This window comes from Chenopodium album, chromosome 2 (assembly GCF_948465745.1).
Source record: "Chenopodium album chromosome 2, dcCheAlbu1.1, whole genome shotgun sequence".
NCBI lineage: Eukaryota > Viridiplantae > Streptophyta > Magnoliopsida > Caryophyllales > Amaranthaceae > Chenopodium > Chenopodium album.
The window spans coordinates 53,497,086-53,518,833 of record NC_137835.1 but is presented as its reverse complement, the minus strand read 5'-3'; the positions used below and the strand labels follow the sequence as shown (position 1 = coordinate 53,518,833).

General features: G+C 40.7%; 1 long non-coding RNA gene and 1 other non-coding gene across 2 annotated transcripts; one reads left to right on the top strand and one right to left on the bottom strand.

Moving 5' to 3' along the window:
• Positions 1-9,988: 9,988 nt before the first annotated feature.
• On the top strand, positions 9,989-10,096 carry LOC145606878 (small nucleolar RNA R71). The gene has a single exon (XR_014105454.1). It is a non-coding gene; the product is annotated as a small nucleolar RNA R71 (small nucleolar RNA).
• A 6,169-nt stretch (positions 10,097-16,265) lies between these two features.
• On the bottom strand, positions 16,266-17,685 carry LOC145585895 (uncharacterized). The gene is made up of 2 exons (XR_014100752.1): positions 17,422-17,685; positions 16,266-16,499 (listed from the first exon to the last, which is right to left on the bottom strand). It is a non-coding gene; the product is annotated as an uncharacterized LOC145585895 (long non-coding RNA).
• Between the last annotated feature and the right edge of the window lie 4,063 nt (positions 17,686-21,748).

The window sequence follows — 21,748 nt, the reverse complement described above, 5'->3', positions numbered from 1 at the left end:
CGTACCCACAAAGTTGCGGCCGCACACTACGATGAGAGGGCGCACACACGTTGTGTGCGGGCGCACAGGACTCATGTGCGGGCGCGCACGACTGGGTTTACGATTTATTTGCGCCTTGTTGTCCAAGTCTCTTTCTTTTGTGTGGAGCCACATATATATAGACGGGACTCTTTGTAAAAAAGGGGGGATCATTATTATGCTATTTTCTTAGTTAGTTTAGGAGAGCTTCTCTCTCTTAGGGTTAGATTAGGAGTTTCTCTCTCTAGTTTAGGAGTAGTTTAGAGAGAGAAAGCTTGGATTTTTCATGGAGTTTTTGGGATTTTGAAGAAGCAAATTTGTGGATTTTTCCTCTCATAAATTCAATGAGTCTTCCTAACTTTCTCTCACCTTTATTGCTTTCATTTATTATTGTTTTTGCTTATTTATTTGTTTATTTGAGTAGATTAATTAGTTTAGTGGTTGATTCTTGCTTTTATTATTATTTTACCTTGTTTTCCTTGTTTTTGTTCACCATGTTAGTTTAGGTTTTGTTCTAGGGAAATGGATGAAGGTCATGTTAATAAATTGAATGATTGATTGTGATTAGTGTGGAATTGTTTCTTGATTATTGTGTATGGATGATGCTTTTATGTATTAGAATCTTTCTAGCTAATTGATTCTATGCTTTTAATTGTGTTTTCAATCGATTGTGCGAGAGTGAGTTGGTTGAGAGCCCTAAATTCTTCCATACCTTTGCTAGGCTAGTTGCACGAGAGTGAATTAGTTTAGTAGGATAATTAACATGCTTAATTGTGCGAGAGTGAGTTAAATGTGTTAATTGTTCCTAATCAAGGTCATTTTCATCTAATTGTATGATGTTATTGAATGTATTGATGTAATTGGATTCCACTTTCCCTAGTTTTAGTTATTTGCTCTTAGTAGTGTTAATTGAACCTCTCTTACCTCACAAGCTTTCCTAGTAGTCTAATTAGCATAGATTGATACACTTAGTCCTTTTGGGTTCGACCCTTTACTTACCCCTATACTCGTATTAGGGTAGTTTAGGTATTATAAATTGTTAATTTGATTAGGGTTAGTAGACTAACGACACTATCTTAACCTCGATCACAAGCACACGCCTAAACTGAATTATTTTGCTAACTAACTGATTTTAAAAGCAACTAAATAAAGATTAAAGATCCTAATGCTTGAACCAAGAAAAACTCTTTCAAGTGAAAGGTAAAAACTTGTAAGCAAAATCTAAGTAAAGAAAATTCAAGAAAGTTCAAGAAAGTGAACTAGACTCCAAGAAAAGTCATTAAGCAAACCGTGGCTTTGCTTTGATATCCAAGAAAGTGTCCATGCAATGCTTGGCTTGAATCAATGTTTAGGGACAAGCTATCTTGATGCATGATAAGCAAATCTTCGAAGTTCTCTATGCTTAGACTTGCATCATCGTCAGAGCCAGACGACATTACTTTTGGCCCACTCTTGAAGCAGACGCCAAGGAATTGTTGAAAAAATGTGACAAGTGCCAAAAGTTTGAAAAACTTATTCACCGTCCGGCTACTGATCTGACGGCCATCCACAGTCCAATCCCGTTTGCAAAGTGGGGCATGGACATTCTAGGTCCTTACACGCCTGCTCCAGGCGGAAAGCGCTATATCTTAGTGGCTGTGGATTATTTCACCAAGTGGGTTGAGGCTGAGGCGGTTAAAAACATCAAGACCTCAGACGTCATTTCCTTCATCTGGAAGAATGTTATCACCCGGTACGGGGTACCCATGTCTATGGTGTTTGATAATGGTCCTCAGTTTGAGACACCTCAGCTAAAAACTTGGTTGGGAGATCAGGGGATCTCAAGTTATTTTGCATCTGTTGGCCGGCCCCAAGCAAACGGCCAAGTTGAAGCTTTTAACAAAATCATCTCAGACGACATCAAAAAGAAAATAGAAAGAGCCGGTGGCTTATGGGCAGAAGAATTAATCCATGTCCTATGGGCCATCCGGACGACAGCGAAAGGGGCAACCGATGAAACCCCATTTCTCATGGTTTACGGTGCTGAAGCCGTCTTCCCCATCGAACACTACGAGCCGACTCTCAGAATCATGCTGTATGATGAAGAGGCAAATTGGGAAGCAATGCGCCTGGCATTGGATTCACTCCCAGAACGCCGGGGCAATGTCGCCTTGCGTCATGAGATTTACCGTCTGAGAATGACTAGAGCCTACAACAAAAAAGTACACAAGCGTCCTTTGAAAGTTGACGACTTAGTGTTATGAAAAATGAAGGCAACCGGTAGGGCTAATGAGTTAGGAAAGCTAACTCCAAATTGGGAAGGCCCATACCGGATCTATGAAGAAGTAAGAGGCGGCAGCTACCGCCTGGAAACCCCAGACGGCAGGCGCCTGCCTAGAACTTGGAATGTAGACAATCTAAAAAAGTACTACTTCTGAGAATGTAATTCTTTGCAAACAATGAGTCAATTATTGAAGATTCAGCCTTTGTTTGCAAAATTGTGTTATCTTTTGATTATCCATCCGGGTAATATCCAGGCGAATTCCCCATCTACCTAACTAAGTTCGATACTTAGTGAAGGTTACATTTATCCGCCTGGGTAATGCTTAGATCCCTTGTTTACTTAAGCTGGATACTTTGTTTATTTCAACTGCTTAACTATCCGCCTGGGTAATACTCAGACGGATTCTCCATTTTTCTAACTAAGTTTGATACTTAGCATGATCAGATATTTGCCTGTCCGTCTGGGTAATACCCAGACAGACTCGTTTGATTAAAAAACTAAGTTCGATACTTAGTGTAAATTCAACACTAATTAAGAAACTAAGCACAAAAACGTTTAGTGGCTACACAACCGGTCTCAAACAAGACCAGAGGCTAAAATGGCCGGATGGTTGCTCTTTTTATAAAATCGCCTGTCCCAACATGGACAAACGCGTCTGGCGACACCCCTCCGGGTGCAATTGTCGCAGAGAACAGATTATCTGTCGGTTCTACGTATCCATGCAGACGGCAAAAATTGAACGACCGAATTGGTCAACTCATAGCCGTCTGACCGAGATAACCTACGAAGAACGAATAAGTCCCTAAATACCGGATGCCGATAGGCATCAGTCGGTCACCGGCTGAAGTTCTCACTTAGGTTATCCATTCCAAAAATTGCACCTCACCCCAATTGGGGGAAGAGTTCAATGGCTATGAAATCTCTACCAAGACGGGTGTAACCCGTCTAGGTAGTGACCGAAACGCCTGTGGGTGTACGGCTGTGCACTTGGTTTGGGGCAATCACTACTGTGATTGATTGACTTACAAACATATCATGCTCTTTGCAGCATCAGACGTTTTCAAGTCAATCAACCAGCTCCAACTGAAACCAATCACACAGCTGTCCAGGGGCAAGGACAACCAGACTATTGACTAGTTAGGCAAAGAATCGCCGCATGGTTTTCATAAGATAGGCAAAAATTAAAAATTCAAATGCAAAATAATCAAAACCGACTTAGTCGGTGCAATTCATAAAAGTCCATCCAACCAAACGGTTGTAATGGATCAAATGTTAACCGGACCTCGTCCGGGAGAGAGAAATTGTTAATTAACACGGCTCCACAGCCGGTAAATACAAGAATACTCGGCACGCAGGCCGGAAAAAGCAAGTTTTGGCATACAGCCGCTGAATAAAAGAAAAAGACAAAAGCAGAGATTGGCATACTGCCGCTGAGGGGTCACTTCTGGCCTGCAGACGGAGCCTCCTGGTTCTCCCCCTTCTCCTCATCATCTGAGAGAATTTGGTGCGCTTTGCCGGGACCAGGAAGCTCAGGCGCGGTCGGCTCATTGTTGCTGAGCCAGGCTTCAAAGGAGGCAGGCTCTGGCTCACCTTGCTCTCTCAAGTACACCACGTACTCGGCATAGCTGTGTGCCATTGTCCAGATGCTATAATCAGCGTCTGGATACAAGGTAGCCCAAGCAATCTTCATACGGGCGTCGTTGTCAGCATCACTTTCAGCAACAAGGCGGTTTTGCTCCGCCTCCAAGGTTGCTGCAATGTTCTTCTGAGCTTGAGCAGCATCCTTCTCCAGCCTCTCAACCCTGGATTTCAGTTTGCCAAGGTCCGCCTTGGCCTTCTTCAACGCCTCTTCAGCCTGTTTGGCGCTCTCGTCTTCTTTCTTCTGAGCCTCCTCCGCCCCCTTCTTGGCCGTCTCAGCATCCGTTACCCGCTGGTCGGCCGCCTTCAAATCTAGCTCCAGCTGCTGGATTTTAGACGCCTGTGTCATAATTATTGCTTTAGTTTCAAGTTCATTTACGATAGTTGAGTGGAAAGAAATATTATCAGCGTCTATGGCAGACTTCTTGGCCCTTTTTACCTCTTCCCGTTTGCGGGAATAAGGACGTTTGAGCCCGTCCACCCGCAGCATGGCCTGCAAAAAAGCAGACGGAATAAGAATTACAGGCGGGGTAATTACTTGGAAAAAATAACATGGAATTGACAAGTTTCTTACCTCAGCCAGAAGGGATAGAATGCGTTCAAGATTGAACGTCTCTATCCTAGGGATATTGTCCTTATTCCTCTTCCGGACGGCGTCCAGCATGGACTTGGTGTGCTTCTAGACGTCTGGCCAGCGGGGAGATTGATCTGCACCACAATCAATACGTGATGAGTGCGAAACTAAGGCAGCACTTATTTATTGCCGACCGTCTGAGGATGACGTCTGTTGGGAGTGGGATTTCACCCGTAAAGGCCACCCCAGCTCAAGCGGGGATTCAAAAGGGTTCTTACCTTCAGAGCTGGCCAAGCGGGAAATGCTTGCAGGCGTGGTGAACCCCGCGGCTGCTGAGGGGTTGACAAGATCAAGGCACAGGCTGCCGCCTACCTTGTCGAGTCGCCCCGCTATCCGCATCGTCTTAGCCCCGGCTGAGGCGCCAGGAGTTGACGTAGAGGCAGACTTTTTTATTTTGTTTAGAACGGCTGGGGCCTCCTTTCTAGCCCGTTTGAGGTTCTTCTCAAACGACTTCCCAACTTCCCCCCCTGCGAAAAGAAACAAGTCAAGGTTAGCATCCGGGCAAGACAGTTTATAAAATAAATTTAAGAAAGGGTCAGGCGCTCATTACCTTGGCCCTGAGCTCGGCCGCAGCTTTCTCCGCAAGCTCTTTGCGGATGGCCGCAGAAGACCGCTTAGGAGTTTTCTCCGTCTGTAGCATGTTCAATGCTTCTTCTGCAAAAAGAAAGAAATTGGTCAACATCATAAATCAATACCGATAGAAAAATACTACTGACGGTATGAACTCAGGTGCATACGTTTATTAAACATGTGCCCTAGCCCGCAGGCGGCTAAGAAACATTCATCCCTGAACCAGGCGCTCTTGGGAATCCAGTTCTTAGGGACTTTTATTGTTTCCCCGGTTGACAGAGTTGCGTTTGTGAGGCCGAAAAAGTCTACCTCAATTATTTTGTCAAAGTCTTCCTCTGGGATCCGGGGAAGAGCGCACTTCCTGCCCAACAAGTCAGGCTTCTTATTGTACAGACGAAATTCATAGTTTTCCCGTCTGGTTGGGGCTGACATCAGGTAGAACCTGTGTTTCCAGCCATCGAATTTGGAGACCTTGTCCAAGGTCATCATATATTGCGGCTGCGTGGTTAGAGTGTACCATGCCCTCCAGCCGCCTGGGCTCCTACTGAGGTAGTGCATGCTTGCAAAAGCCTCCCAGCCGGGGTTAAGCCCTTGGAACTCGCAGGCGGCAACATACCCCAAAATGTTGGTCCAGGAGTTGGGGGTAAGCTGCCAGAGCCCAAGGCCATAGCCTCTCAAAATTGCCTTCACCGCCTGGTGAAGGGGGAAGCGAAGGCTGGCTTTGAACGCCGCCTCATAACAACCAAAATAGTTGTTGGCGTTCTCTTGATCATCCCCCCAAGAGATGGTGCCCAGCTCAGGCGGCACCCGAATCTTATACCCGTCTCCAAGCGGGTGCATTTTCTTAAAGTTCTCTAAGTTCTCCCCCATTTGGATCCGGTCTTTGGAGGAGACGTGGATGCTGAAGGGATCGTCCTTCTCCCTCCACTTTTTCCTTTCTTCCTCCTCGCTATCCGGAAGAGGGGGCAAGTCATCGCTGCTCGCAGAGGTAGAGGCGGAGCTGTCACTCTCCGTCTTCCCCTCACTTTGGTCCATGGGGGCAGAGGCAGCCTCGTCGCCGCCTTGGTCACACTCTTCCAAGAAAGAGTCAGCAGGGGTTGAAGGGGCGCGCGGAGGGGATCTCTCCAGAGCCGTCTGGTCTTTCTGACCAGACGTTTCTCCCTCAGGCGTTTGGCCGCCTGAGCCTTCGCTTCTGTAATTTGGATCAGTGGCCGTCTGCATTGTCCGAGCCATGGTGTCCTGCACAGACACATAACTGGTCGGAATCCATGGCAAAGGGTGGTCCCAACACCCCGAGCCGGCACTCCCAGTCCTAGACTCAGCCGTCCCTGGTGACCGGCTGGACTCTAACCTAGGCTGTGCCGTGTGTGTTGGTGATGCATCCATTTATTGCAAGAAATATGTACAAGCGGTGAAAAAAGAAAAGAGTTGAGAGAGACAGAGACGGTACCTTTGGATTTGATATCTGAAGGAAGGCGAGTCCGGCTGGGTTGCGGAAGAACAAAGTTTCTTGCTCGCGCCTGACTCAAACGGATGACTTCTGCTCTCTCAAAGTTTTTCTCTCTAGAAAATTTTTGTAAACGTACAAAATTATGAGGGTAAAACGGCTATATATAGAGGGTAAATATGGGGGCATTTCCGTAATTTACCCGGAAGGTGAACGGTTACTCTGTAAACGGTAAAATTACCGCCAACCGAAGCATGACATGTGTCACAGATGCCACGTGGCGTGCCACGTCACATCTGTGAGGGGCAAATGTTTAGGGTAATTTTACCCTGCCGCGTGGCCCAATCAGAAGCTGACACGTGTCACCCTCCGATTGGTCTAAAATGAACTAATCCCTGCTTGACACGTGTCATTCAAGAAATCAAGGGAAAAGGCGGCCTTCAGGCCCAAATCCCGAGAATGCCGCAAAACGGCGCAGCCCGCCAGTGATTAGGGTTCAGTGACCTAATCAGGGGCGCAATTCCCAAAGACCCTATAAATAGGGAGATATCCCTCATTTCGAGGACACGTTTTTGACCATTCATTACCTCTGCATTCTCTTACATCAGAGAAACACCTGAGCTTGGAATCCAAGCAGATTCCCACCTAAATTTCCGTACTCTTTATTCCTTTTCAAGTTACTAACTTGATCGTTGGAGGCGGAGCACCACCCAACAGGTGTCTCCGTTTGTTTTGTAGGTACAGCTCATCCCTGATCAGTCTTCGTGTTGTAACTCTCCCGAGGGACAAAAACACCAAAAACAGAGGGAGCATTGCATAATCCGAATGGCATTCTTCGGTATGCAAATGTCCCATATGGACATGTGAAAGTAGTTTTTTCTTGATCACATGGATGGATAGGGATTTGGAAAAATCCGGAATACCCATCCAAGAAACAAAAGAAAGCATGGGTAGAAAGCCTTTCAAGCATTTGGTCCATGAAAGTGAGAGGAAAATGATCTTTCTTGGTGTTTTTGTTCAATCTCCTATAATCAATGCACATTCTCCACCCGGTCACCGTCCTGGTGGAGATTTCCTCTCCCTTTTCATCCTTGATTATGGTCATTCCACCCTTCTTTGGAACCACATGAACCGGGCTAACCCATTTGCTATAGGAGATAGCATAGATGATGCCCGCCTCACGTAGTTTCAAGATTTCTTTCTTCACAACCTCTTGAAGGTGGGGGTTCAACCTTTTTTGAGGTTCAATGGAGGTGGAATGATCATCTTCAAGATGAATACGATGCATGCATAAAGAAGGGCTAATACCTTTAATATCATCAATGCTAGCTATACCCTATCACATCCCTATATTTCCTTAAAACATCAAGAAGTTTTTCCAAATTAAGACCATCTAGGGTAGCATTGACAATAATAGGATATTTTCCCTCCTTATCAAGAAAAGCAGGTTTCAAAGAAGGGGGAAGGGGTTTGAGTTCTACCTTGGGAGGAGGCTTAGAACTCTCCTCCTAGGACTCAAGCTCGACCTCAACTTTTTGTTCAACTTCCTCCTTTAAGGATTCCTCCATTGCCATGACAAATTCTTTAGCCTCCTAAGAGTGGAACTCTTCTTTGCATGTAAGGGCTTCAATCATTGGATCTTGAGGCCTCATCACGACCTTCCCCAAGAGATCTAGCTCCTCATTTACAACATCAACTCTATAGCATTTTTCAACCATGGGGGTCTTAAGCAACTTCGATAATTTAAAGACAATTTTTTCATCGACCACTTCACAAGTGATGGTATTGTTCTTGCAATTGATGACCACCCCCAAAGTTTTAAGAGCTTCACGTCCCAAAATCAAGGGAGTGTTAACATATTCCTCCATATCCATCACTACAAAGTCACAAGGCACGTAGATATGTCCCACTTGAATTGGAACATCTTCAAGCTCTCCACAAGGTAATTTCACTGATTGATCGGCCAATTGAATTGTCTTCCTTGTAGGGATCATCTCAATATTGAGTTTTTGAGCAATGGATAGAGGGATTAAACTAACACTTGCTCCAAGATCGGCTAAGGCGCCCCTAGCTTCCATATTCCCAATTTTCACCGGCAAAGTGAAACTTCCCGAGTCTTTTTCCTTCTTGGGCATCTTATGTTGGACAAGAGCACTCACTTGATGTGGAAGGGTGATAAGCTCATTATTGAGCTTCCTCTTGTTGGTGAGAATATCTTTGAGGAACTTGGAATAAGATGGCATTTGTACAACTTCAAGGAAAGGGATGTTGATATGCAAATTCTTCATGACACTAAGAAATTTTGTGAACTTGTCATTCAACTTCCTCTCCGCAAGCCAACCGGGAAAAGGAACCGGTCCATCAAGATTCCTAGCCTCACTAGGAATTGAAGTTGTCTTCTCATTTTCTATCTTCTTCTTCTCCAAACCTCTTTCTATCTCATCACCTTTTTCTTTCTCACCTCCCTTGTTTTCATTCACACTCTCCTCTCCTCCCTTCTTTTCCTCACTATCCCCTTCATTTGGTCCTTCATAGGAAGTTCCCGAACTCAATGTGATCGCCTTGCATGTATCGGGTTTTGGATTGTGAGATGGGTTAGGTTGTGGTTGTCCGGGTAGAGTGGATGGTGAATTGAAAGGAGTTCTCTCGGCTAATTGAGCTAGTTGTGAATCAACCATCTTGTTGTGGGATCTTATCTCTTGCATTTGTTGCCTAAAAGATTGCATTTGCGCATGCATGGATTGGAGGAGTTGAGTTTGAGTTAGCTCCGCTTGAGGTGCTTGTTCTTGATGGTGAGGTTTCTTTGAGGTGCTTGGGTTTGATTGTTGTAATGGTTGTTCCATGGATAGCTTCCTCTTGGGTTTTGGGGTAGAGATGGAGGTGGATATTGATATTGAGGATTGGAGTTATAGGAAGGTTGAGCTTGTTGGTTCCATTGTTGAGGTTGAGGTACAAACCCGGGTGGTGGTTCTCTCCAAGCTACTCCACCGCCGCTTCCTCTAAATCCCTCTTGCCTTGTGTTGTATGCCGCTACATGTTCGGGGCTTAAACCTCCACAATAGGATGTATCATGGTTCGTTCCTCCACAGTTTTGACAAGAGAAAGAGTTAACTTGAGAAGAGCTTGCTCCGCCACTTGAGCTTGCATTCACACTCGTGTTCAATTTGGAAAGCCCTTTTGTTAGTTGATCAATTTGATGTTGTAATTGATCAACTTTCTCCAATTCGTAAATAGCACCTCTCTTTGGAGCATTTCTTCTTCGGCCCCCCCAAGAGTAATTATTTGCTACCTCTTCTATTGTGGCTTCAACTTGATTTTGAGGGATTTTGATTAATTGGCCACCCGCCCCCGCATCCAAATTGGCTCTTGACATGGGCTCCAATCCGTCGTAGAAAAACCGCATGAGCAACCCTTGATTGTACTCATGGTGGGGACATGCTTGCACCAACTCTTTGAATCTCTCCCATGCTTCACCAAGACTTTCATCGGCCTCTTGCTCAAATGATGCAATTTTCCTTCTCATTTCGGTGGTCTTCTCTTCGAAGATAAAGCGCTTCAAGAACGCCTTTACAACCTCCCTCCATGTTGTGAGAGAGTTAGGCTTTACTTGTTTTAGCCATTTCTTTGCTCGTCCGGTGAGAGATTGCCGGAAAAGGTGCAAACGAATGTAGTCTTGACTCACTTCATTGGTTTGCATTATTGTGCACAATTCAAGGAATCGGTCCAAATGTTCAATAGGGTCCTCACTTGCACTTCTGGAAAATTGCTCCGATTGGACCATTCGAGTATATTGTGGATGGATTGAGAAGTTGGTTTCCGTGACGGGTAGCAAAATCCCTCCCGTGAGCTCATAATCCTCCGGATTTCCGAACTCACAAAACAAGACATCATTCTCTTGTCCCGCCATTGATTCGCGTGGTGAACTTGAAGAGTAAGTATCACTCTCACTATCAACTATATCACCAAAACCTCTTCACTCGTCTTGATAAAGCCTACGGACTTGTCTCAAGGTTCGGTTGATTTCATGGTCAATTTGATGTGAGGGTGCTCCTTGAGACCTCCTTAGAATTCACCAAAGCTAAGAAAACAATTAGCAATGACAAGGATGATAAAACAAAAGAAACAAAAAGAAAAGAAAGCAAAATGACTCTAACAAAAGCAATAATATTCGCTAAAGAAGCCGCTTCCCCGGCAACGACGCCAAAATTTGATCAGGATAGGATAGGTCGTTAAACTACTCCCCTAATCAAATTAACAATTTATAAAGCCTAAACCTACACTAAACTAGTTAGTGGAAAGTAAAGGGTCGATCCACTTGGGAAGCACGCTAATTCAACATGAAATATCACTAATGCAAGAGTGAAAAGGGGATTGTTTTGTTGGTTTTGTTGAGTAGAACACTAAAACTACAAGTAAGCAAGAATATGATGATTAAAATTAATAGAAAATGACGCTAGGGGTTCGGGGGTTTCAAACATGCATTAGAAAGAGGGGAACAATGATAGTTATCATGATGAACATGACAAAGAACACACGATTCTACCTAAACAATTCATTCTCATGCAATAGTCTAGGAAAATCAATAAAAGAAGTCAATGCTAATTAGGATCATTCTCATGCATCCTATTAGACACAAGCAAATCAAGATAATAAAGAAGCACAATACATGAAACTCCATTTTAACAACTCATTCTCATGCAATCATTAAAATAGAGGTGATCTAAATCTAGTTCAAATCATTTTCATGCATTTAAACTAGGAGGCAATCAAATAAAGTGCAAAAATAATCTCAAGCCATTAAAAATCATGTCTGTCATCAATTTAAGGCATGTAATCAATCCAACTATCATCATTCATCCATCATTCAATACATATCTTCCACCTGCTTCCCCTAGCTAAGAGTTTAGCCTAGAGAAGGGAGATTAAACATAATATCAAAACTAGAAATAAACACAAGAAACTCAAAACAAAACATGATTGAAATATATGAATCAATAATAACTAGATAAACTAATAAGATATATAAAAATAAGTAACAATAAAACAAATAAATAATATTAATGGAAAGGAGAAGAGATTACTAAAGAAAGGATTGAAGAAAGATGAAAACTTTCAAAGTTGCTTGATTGATTGATTGAAGGGAAAGCTTGAACCAAAGTTGCATACAATGAGATAACTTGAGCAATACTACACTACCTCTCTCTAAGATTAGGGTTAATTGTCTAGGATAATGAGATAATCCCCTACCATTACATAAAAACGTTCTAAATAACCGCCTAAAATAAACCGTACAAAGCAGCTGGAATGAAATAGATGGTCCGACCGAATAGTGGGAAGGTTCGGCCGGACCACAGGGTAGGTTCGACCGAACCCTGGGTAGGTTCGGTCGAACCTCCCTGATCCTGGTCTGGTCGAACTTCTGTGGTTCGACCACTCCTGCAAAATTGCCAAATTGCATCTTGTCCCTGCTTCGACGTTCGGCCGAACCACTGAGCAGGTTTGGCCACACCTTGGTTCGGCCACACCTTTAGGAGGTTCGGCCGAACCTCTTCTGAATCATACTTCCTCCAGCTTCCCTTGAGCTTAGCTTCCTCCTCTTGAAAATCCCCATGGTTCCTACAAAGCATAAGCATGAAAATCACAATAAAATGAAAGCGAGAAGACTAAGAAAAGGGAAGATAAAGGAGAAAGAAAAGAGGAAGCAAAACTAAGTAAAAATGCTTAGCAAAAGGGCCAAACAAGTGCAAATGAGGGGAGAATCCTTAGAGAAAAAGGATAAAATAGTGGCATAAATGCCACTCATCAACATAATGTCGTGCGTAAGAAACTCAGCAGCGCAACCCAATCACCTACGATGGGATGCCGCGCGCAACTTATCCTGTTGCGCGCGACACCTGTGGCGGCAGAATGCTCAAAACCCTAATCCTACCCATTCCCTATAAATAGAGGCTTAATCCGAGGCTTAAACACACAGAAAAATAACATAAAACTCTAGTGGAACACTTGTGAACTTGTGCTACCAAACCCCTCTTGTCCTTAAAACTCACCCCTTGATATTTTGTTACTACGGTGGAGGTTCCCCAATAAGAAGGTGTCCATAAGTGCTCTAAACGGAGATCTAGCAAAGGCAAGTGGTAAATTCCCGAGCCCTTAGATAAAGCATATATATTTTATTGTTTAAAATAACTTTAAATTATTAATTAGTGTTGTTTGATCCCCTTAATAGGACTAATTAATTAATTCCACGTAGTATCTTGCGTTAAATAAAGATTAGAACTAAATAATTTATTGTTGGTTGATCACTTAAGCCAAAGCTAATATTATTTATTTTCTTATTCTTTTCACGAAATTGATTAAATAAAGAATAAAATCAACTAGCTTAGTTTTTGGTATTGCGTTGCACATATTGTTTGGTGATGAAATTGTAAAAAAGGAAGTGCTAGTAGAGGCCGTACTAGGGCTAGAATAGCGATTCCTCCCTAAAAGGAACGTTATTTTAGTACCTCGCTCCCGAACTCATTTTTTGTTTATGTAGACCAATTTGGGCATGGGTAAAATTACAATTCGTGCTAATTAATCCATGAACTCCACATGAAAGAAAGACATGAACGAGGTTTATGAGTTTTCCTAAAACTCATTGGAGACTCCCTACTTTTTCTTATAAAAAAGTGTGATAATAGAATTAATTCTAATTCAAGGTCCCCCAAACAGTCCTAAATTCAAATCCTAATACACCCTAACAAGTGTAAAATCCTAGGCTTCTTAAGGGCAAATGGGCATCTAAGGAAGGACCCCCTTACGATGGGATCACCCTCCTTACATCATGTATGCCATGATATGTACTAGGCCTGATGTGTCGTATGCCTTGAGCGCTACGATCAGATACCAATCAAATCCAAGAGAGGTGAATTGGACTGTGGCGAAGAATATCCTAAAGTACTTGAAAAGGAACAAGGACAAATTCTTTGTCTATGGTGGCAGAGATGAATTAGTTGTTGAGGGTTATAACGACGCAAGCTTCCAGACAGACAAAGACGACTTCAAGTTACAGTCTGGGTACATTTTCTGTCTCAATGGAGGAGCGTTAGTTCGAAGAGTGCTAAGCAAAGCACAACTGCATTTGAGGCAGCAAAGGAGGCAGTTTGGATTTGCAAGTTCATTGGTGAACTTGGTGTTGTACCCTCCATCGAGGGACCAATAGATCTCTATTGTGACAACAATGGAGCTATTGCTCAGTCTAGAGATCTAAGAGAACATCAAAAGGTCAAACATATCAAGCGGCGGTTTCACATGATTCGAGAATGGAAATCAGAATGTGAAATCAGAATTTGTAAAGTTGGAACGGATGACAATGTAGCCGATCCACAGACTAAACCTTTGACTCAAGTGAAGCACAACAAGCATGTTGAGGCAATGGGAATCAGGCACATTGGAGATTGGCTTTGATTTCCTTTTTTTAGTGTTTTAATTAATATTGGACAATTTTAATGTAAAGCACTATAATGAACCATTCAGTTTTGGAGTAATTAATTTTTTGATGCGATTTAAATCACTCCGTTCACTATTTAATTGTGGTTTAGAATTAAATAATGAGTCCATTCAATTCTCGGAATATTCAAAATAGGGTATCAAGACAAGTCTTGGTAAGGAAACACCTATTAAGTGAACATTGAATATTATAATAAAAAAATTATCCCTAATCAAGGTCATTTGAAGATGGACGATTAATGACCAGTTGAGATTAGTGTGTAGTTTGATATATAGCACCGTTTTATGTGCTACAAGGACCTGATCATCATGAATCATTTACACATGTATTGGTTTAGAACCATACCGGATTGACTTATGAGAATACTTTAAGAGATTAAAAATCGTCATAAGTCTAATTCTCATTATTGCTATCGTAACCTTTTTCCTTGACCATGAGTATTGTGAGCTTTCTTGTTTAAGTACTAGTCCGCTTTGATGATTGTCAAACGTCTACCGTAATAGGGTATTATAATGACATTACTCGGACGGCTAGGTCCTCTTAGTAAGAGAAGCTACATTACCAGACTGGAAATGCCCCCTACTAAAATAGGGAAGATGTGTTTGTTGTTTACAAGGCCTCTCGTAGAGCGAGACTATAAAAATGCATGGTCGTGCTCTAATGGATTTTAGAAATCACTTGTTTATTGACAGTCGGACTAGAAATCGAGAAACACTTCTGGACATAATAAGGATGGCAAATAAATCTTACCTTATAATTTATGAAGAGGCATTAAGCAACATAGGAAAAGGGCTATACACTAAAAGCACACTTGTCCGGAACGACAAGTGGGATATTGAAAGGAATAGTGTCCTTTAAACAAGTGTATTATTCTTACAGTGGGTTCAAAATTAATAGAAAGCTAATATATTCAATAAGGTCAAGTTATTGGTATGCCTGGGTGGAGGCCACTTCCGATCAGTAATATTAATGCATAATTAATATTACAGCTTAATCTTTACTAAACCCCTCGGGTCACACCCAGGCAATCCACGAGCCGAAGCGACGAATTAATTCGGAAGGAATTAATGAGTCGATCGAGTAATATTTATTTAGACGTCGGAAATTCGTTCTTAGAGCATCGAAACTGAGCGTCGGATGTCGTGTTGAAAATATTAAAAGACGAGATGTGCAAATAGTAATAAATCAACGCATTTCCTAAAATACCCCTAGCATCAGAGTGCCTTGAGCAATCCAAGTGCAGGGGCATAATGCATAACATGGTGGATAGCATACGCACCATGCCGAACCTAGGCTTGCTAGTGCCTGCTAGCACACCGTTGCTAGCAGCCAAGGAAAGCCTCGGCACCTAGGGGCAGCAAGCAGCAGCAGCCTGCACTCGGAGTGTGCAGCATGCTGACCGCAAGCAGCAGCATCCCGCAACTCTATTATGCGGCTAGCTGGGCCGAGTCCAAGGGAGGATTAAACGAGAGCCTTGAAGGGAGAGGACATGTGGCGTAAGGAGAGGCAGAAAGTGGGGAGCAAGTTTGGTCCCCCCTTTCCAAGTGGTCCTCACTTGCTCTCTTATGAATAATTGACACTTGTTGATTTATTACTAGATTGCTTAAAAAAATTTATTTTACCTTTAAAATAAAATGTGAAAATCTCACTATCTGACATTGGTGGGAGAGACAATCATACTCTCATCATTTTCACTAGTGGAAAAAGAGCTATCCGTAACGGGCAAAAATAGCCCATCCGTAACGGGCAGTGGGCGTTACGTATGCTCCCGTTACGGATAGGCTATGTTATTTGAAACGGGCAGTGTCCGTTACAAATAACCCGTTATTCGTAACGGACAAAATAAGTGCCCGTTACGAATAACGGGTTATCTGTAACAGACATGTAAAACGCCCGTTACGAATAACGGGTTATTTGTAACGGGCACTTATTTTGTCCGTTACGAATAACGGGTTATTTGTAACAGGCACTTATTATGTCCGTTACGAATAACAGGTTATTTGTAACAGGCATTATATTTGCCCGTTACGATTAATGTGTGATCCAAATTATAAAAAAAATAAAAAATTCCAGCACATGCTGGACCATTTTATCAATGAACTAGAAAATTTTATATTTTTTTATTTTTTTTTTGTTTTTTTATTTATTAAAACCTTATTTTATTCATTTTAAATACACATAAATTATACAATCAAACAAAACAAAATAAAAAGAGCAAAAACAAATCCTGATTGTTATAATAATAAAACAAGATTACTGTAATTTCCCTTTAAATTTGTACTGTATTAAATAATTTACATCTTGCCTTCAAAAAAAAAAAAAATTTACATCTTCCACCATCAGAGTTGCAACTTGGTATCCTTTTCTTCGTCATCTATCCTTTTCTTCCTCGCGCTTAACATTGTTCAAATTCAGAGAGGGATAGTCTCTGCTTCATCATCTTCTCCGAAACATACACAATTGAATTGAAGCATCAACCTTTAGGGTCTAATATAAAAATACTAGTATTATCTAAACATCATCAAAATCACAGAACATAAGGAAGTAGCAAGCATAAGTAACACTCAAAACATAAGGAAGTGCCAATAGATTCATACTGGTTCGAATAAGTGTAATATGTATTTCACATACCTTATGACATTCCATATCATTAAAATTCAAGGATTAAAATTCAAGGAAATATTCATAAATAGATATATAAATATATATATATATATATAATAATAAAATAAAAAAAAGGAAATTACTCTGATTTTCTGTTTCAGAAAGGACTCAATTCATGTCCAGTCTTATTTGTTTTATTCAACTTTGTGTTTATGTATACACCTTTTTTTTTGTTTCAGTTAATTCTCCCAATGGTATGAAGACAATTCATTCAGAAAAAAAAATGAAGACAATAAAAATAACAAATACAAATCGAATTAAATTTTAAGATCAAAAGCAATTCGGACAGATCTATGCAAAAGCAATTCAGAAAGCTCAGATTCAGCACAACAAAAATGACCACTTATGCTCTGTTTAACAAAATCTGAATTCCACTTTCATGATCCACCAACTCAAAAACCTTACATTATACAAACAACTCACTCAAAACACGACAAAATAATCGCACATTCGCTACCAAAATCCGATGCAAATCACAACCATTATCAAATAAAATCAATCCCTAATCATTCAAATTACAACAAAATTCAACTTCGAGACAAAATATTTCCACAATATATCATCAAATTCCAAAAACAACACAAAAATAAAAAGAATTAAATTTTTAGATAGAAAACAATTCGGACAGATCTCTTCAAAATCGAGCATCTAAACCCTAAAAAACGTCACAAAAAAAAAAATAAAGAAACCACACAAACCTGCAGAATACAAGCAGTACGAGTGAGATGAGTATGAGGTCGTTTGGGATCTCCGATGAAGGGGAAAATAGAATGAGGGTTTAGATCGAAAGAGGTGAAACCCCCAATTTAACCATTTATTGTCTCTCCTCGTTCTATTTCGTCATGAATGGAAGGGGAAGATTGATGGAGGAGAGGAGAGAAGAGAGGGACTGAGTATGAGAGAGAAAGAGGTACGGGGAAGATTGAAGGAGACGAGAAGATTGAAGGAGAGGAGAGAGAGAGAGTGAGTGAGTGAGTGTGAAATGACAGAGAAAGAGCGGAATGCGGCCATTAGGTGAAACCCTAATAAAAAGCCAAGTAATGGGCTCCTCTCATCGTTGGGCCAAGTTTGGGCATTTGTATCGAGCAAAGTACGCCTGTTACATGTAATATAGTATTCGTAACGGGCAAAATAGTGTCCGTTACGAATAAATAAGTATTCGTAACGGGCACTAATTTGTCCATTACGAATACACGTATTCTTAACGGACACTATTTTGCCCGTTACGAATAAATAAGTATTCGTAATGGACACTATTTTGCCCGTTACGAATAAATAAGTATTCGTAACGGACACTATTTTGCCCGTTAAGAATATCTTAATTGTAACCGGCAAAGCTTTTCCCGTTACAAATAGCCTGTTACGAATGAGATTTTTTCCACTAGTGTTTGTAGACACCCATTTGTGTCTCTCTAAAACCAAACCCGGTGATGAGTACTTTTCACGTCGAATCATAATCGAATGAAGTGAAAGTGTGGAAAAGTCTAGTGTTGTGGATAGTTTTAATTTCTTTTCTTTTCTTTTCTCTCTGTTTTTGAAAATTTATTTTAAGAAAACAGCCAATCCAGTTTGTTTAGTCCGTAACAAGGGTCCAATAATGGTGTAGTTGGATGGGGTTTGAAAAGAGCTTTCCAACGATATATTATAAGCCCAATTCCGATGAATAATGAGAAAGTTATGGCCAAAATACTAATTTGGGCCCGGTTTGAGCCTTATATGCGGCCCAATGATCTAGGGGAGGGCCTTATATGGATTTATCATTCCTAATGTAATTAGGAATGGTTTTAGTCTTCTAAATTCTTCTAGAAGGTTCTTTTCAATCCTAATTCAATTACCATTGATAAATTGACTTTTGTTAACTTTTTAGAGTTTTAACCAAAATAAAAGAGTGTTTTTAAGAAAATACGATTTTACCCGCTGTACGGCCAAATTTTATCTGATTTTAGAAAACGCGTAAAAAAAATATGATTAGCGCCTAACACCAGTCATTAGCGCCTGGCGCTAGCGTTAGCGTCTGGCGCTAATGGTTAGCATCTAGCGCTAATTTCGTTTTTTCATGTCGAAACTCTGATTTATTTTTCTATCTTTTTGGCTAATTTTCTCTATAAATAGCCTCCTAAAATCTCCGTTTTGAATCATCTACAATCACAATCTACAATCATTAATTCTCTATTTCTCATCTCTCTCGAAGCTAAAGCTTATTCTTTCTCTCTTTTCTAAACCAACCTTTATACAAAATTCCGCATTCACAAGACCAAGAAACACCTAGCATAATTCGAAGTTTCCTTCTCCCTAAACGTGAAAGGTTTGATATTTCTGAGGGTTTGGTCCCAAATCTCTCTTTCAATTATTATTTAATTTAATTGTTTGTTTATTATTTTCGTTGAAGTTACTAACGCGTGTATTTTGTTATTAGAAAGAGGTACGAGGCATCAAAGTAAGTGTTTTAATGGTTTTTATTGTTATTATGATTTAGAAATCATGCTTAGGTTGTTATTATGATTCCTAATGTTATGTTAGGGCATTTTGATCTTCCTAGTATCATGTCTGGGGTAACTCTAACATCAAGTATGATTAAAAGTATGATGCCTTTTATGTTCTTTCCTAATATTCATGATAGTACCATGTTAGGGCTATATATTTGATCTTTATTGTTTAGTGACATGCTAGGGTTTGTTATTAATCTTGTTAGTATCATGCCTAGGATCTTGCTTTTATTATGCTTTAACACTATTATGATTATTATGATTATTATTGTGATTATTTTTATGATTCATAATTATCATTATTTTTATTATTGTTTTTTATTATTATTTTGTTGCTTGATTATATTTATTTATTGCTTGATCACACCTTTTATGCATGTTTAAAGGGAATTTGGTACTTGTAATCACGCTTAATAAAATAATTAATAATCTTGTTTAGGGTTAATTTGATTATAATTCAAGTGATCGCCAAAAATAGTTTTATTTGTGCATTAATATTCAACCAACATAGATAAACAAGTTTAGGGTAAACCTATTGATTGCATGTTAGTTAGAAAGCGCACATGAATACGATCAGAATAAAATAGAGGTGTATTATTAGCGCAGGTTCAATCACTTTTAGGTTGGATTTATACCTTCATCCCCGAACTACATGTCATGGTTCTAGACCTATTGGAGTTGACGATCTCCTGGATCGTTAAGGGGTGTAACCTTCACCCTGTGAACGGTATACAAGTTCCTAAAACTTGTTGGCGACTCTTTTCCTCTAGCTTCTTTCCCTTTGGACGCCACTGTAATTTAGTGTATGATCATAGTGGGGTTCAAGCTAGGGATAATGCTTGAGATAGTCCCTACAGTTTTATGCAACTCCATAGGGGAGGATTTCTATTTTTAAATCCTGAAATTTTTTTCGGCAATGATTTAGAATGAGTGGATGAGACTCGAAAAGTTCTACGTATTTCATGTGCGTAATTTTGATTCACATTATTTTAATATGTATAAAAAAGATCTAATTGGAAAGACCATCCGTAATATGTTAAAACATAGGATTCTTACACGTAGGAAATTCTGGGAATATCTTTCACAACTAGGATCGAAATAATGCTGCGTGAAACTAGAAAATTTTATCGAGCACAGAAAGCTGCTGAAGAATGTAGTAACTAGCGTCAGCGAACAAAGTCTAGCGCCAACAATTTGACGTTCGCGCCCGGCGACAGCTTCTGTCGCCAAGCGATAAAACCAAAAGGTGGCGCTGGTCTCTGTTTGCTGGCGCCAAGTTGTTCCAATACCGAGCTAGAAATATGCGTTCTAATTTCGAAAAGTTTTTATCACTGTTTGCTAGATCCTACTTCCTGATTAAGTTTTTCTCACTTTTCTGAAATCCATACGTGTTCTACATATGGGCATAACTCTCTGGAATTCATGCTCCATCTACCTGATTGAACCCTCTGAGCAATAAAGGGTACATCCGAGAATGTTGGATTCACCAAACCATGGAAGCGAGTTTTTGTTTAAACTCGCGGTGTCCCATCCACTCGCGCCAACCCTTCACGGTTAGGCTTCCGCGCGGTGCATCCGGAAAATTAACCATGGACCCTCTATTGACTTACCCATATCCCAAAATTTACAGAATTAGAGCCATGGTTAGGTTGCAAAATCATTGCATCAGGTTGTGCTTACTTGACTAATAGTGCATTATTGCTTGTGCATACTATATGTGTTTTTCCTAACCGTTTGTTTAACTTGTGCTAAGATTAAATAAATTGATTTATGACTAAAAGAACTTTGGCTAATTAATTAATTAGAGTACATAAAGTTTAATAATTTAATTAGAGTTGACATAGTACGACTTTAGACATACACTGTATAGTGATAATACTGAAAGCAGTTTCAGATCGACGTTCCAGCATTGGCGCCATAATTTGAACTGCAGCGCCACTCTCTGGAGTGTAGCGCCTGGCAACAATCCTGTCGTCTGGCGCTACACTGCAAAGTGAGGCGCCAGTCTTGTCGTTTTGACTACAGTTCGGTTTATTGCTCAAGTCATCACCTTATGTCTAATTGAGCACTAAGTCCCATGGTCTTACACAGGAGTCAAAGCATGTCACTTACACTCACCATATAAAGCACACACTAATGTACACTTTGACCATGTCTAAGGGAGTCTTGTATGTGTGTATTTTCCTTCATTTTTTTAGGGGGGTAAGTCGGATATTAATCCTCCAACTTAATCAACCTGTTTAAACCCTATACTTAATTGCCAAAAATATATACCTTATTTTTGCCAAAAATATGCACCTATTTTTGCCTTTTCTCTTTCAAACCGTAAAGTCAAGGTCAATTTAAGTCAAGTAATTAAAACAAAAAAATGGTTTAATTTACAGCACGTGGTCAAGAAATGAAGGGCGTTTGATTAAAGACAACCTTTTTATCCAAGTCCAACTTTTCGACAAACCCATCGCTCGTAAAAAGAAAGCTAAGACAATAATGGCAACTCAAGAGGAAGTTAATGAGCTCAGAAACCAACTGATTACTGTGA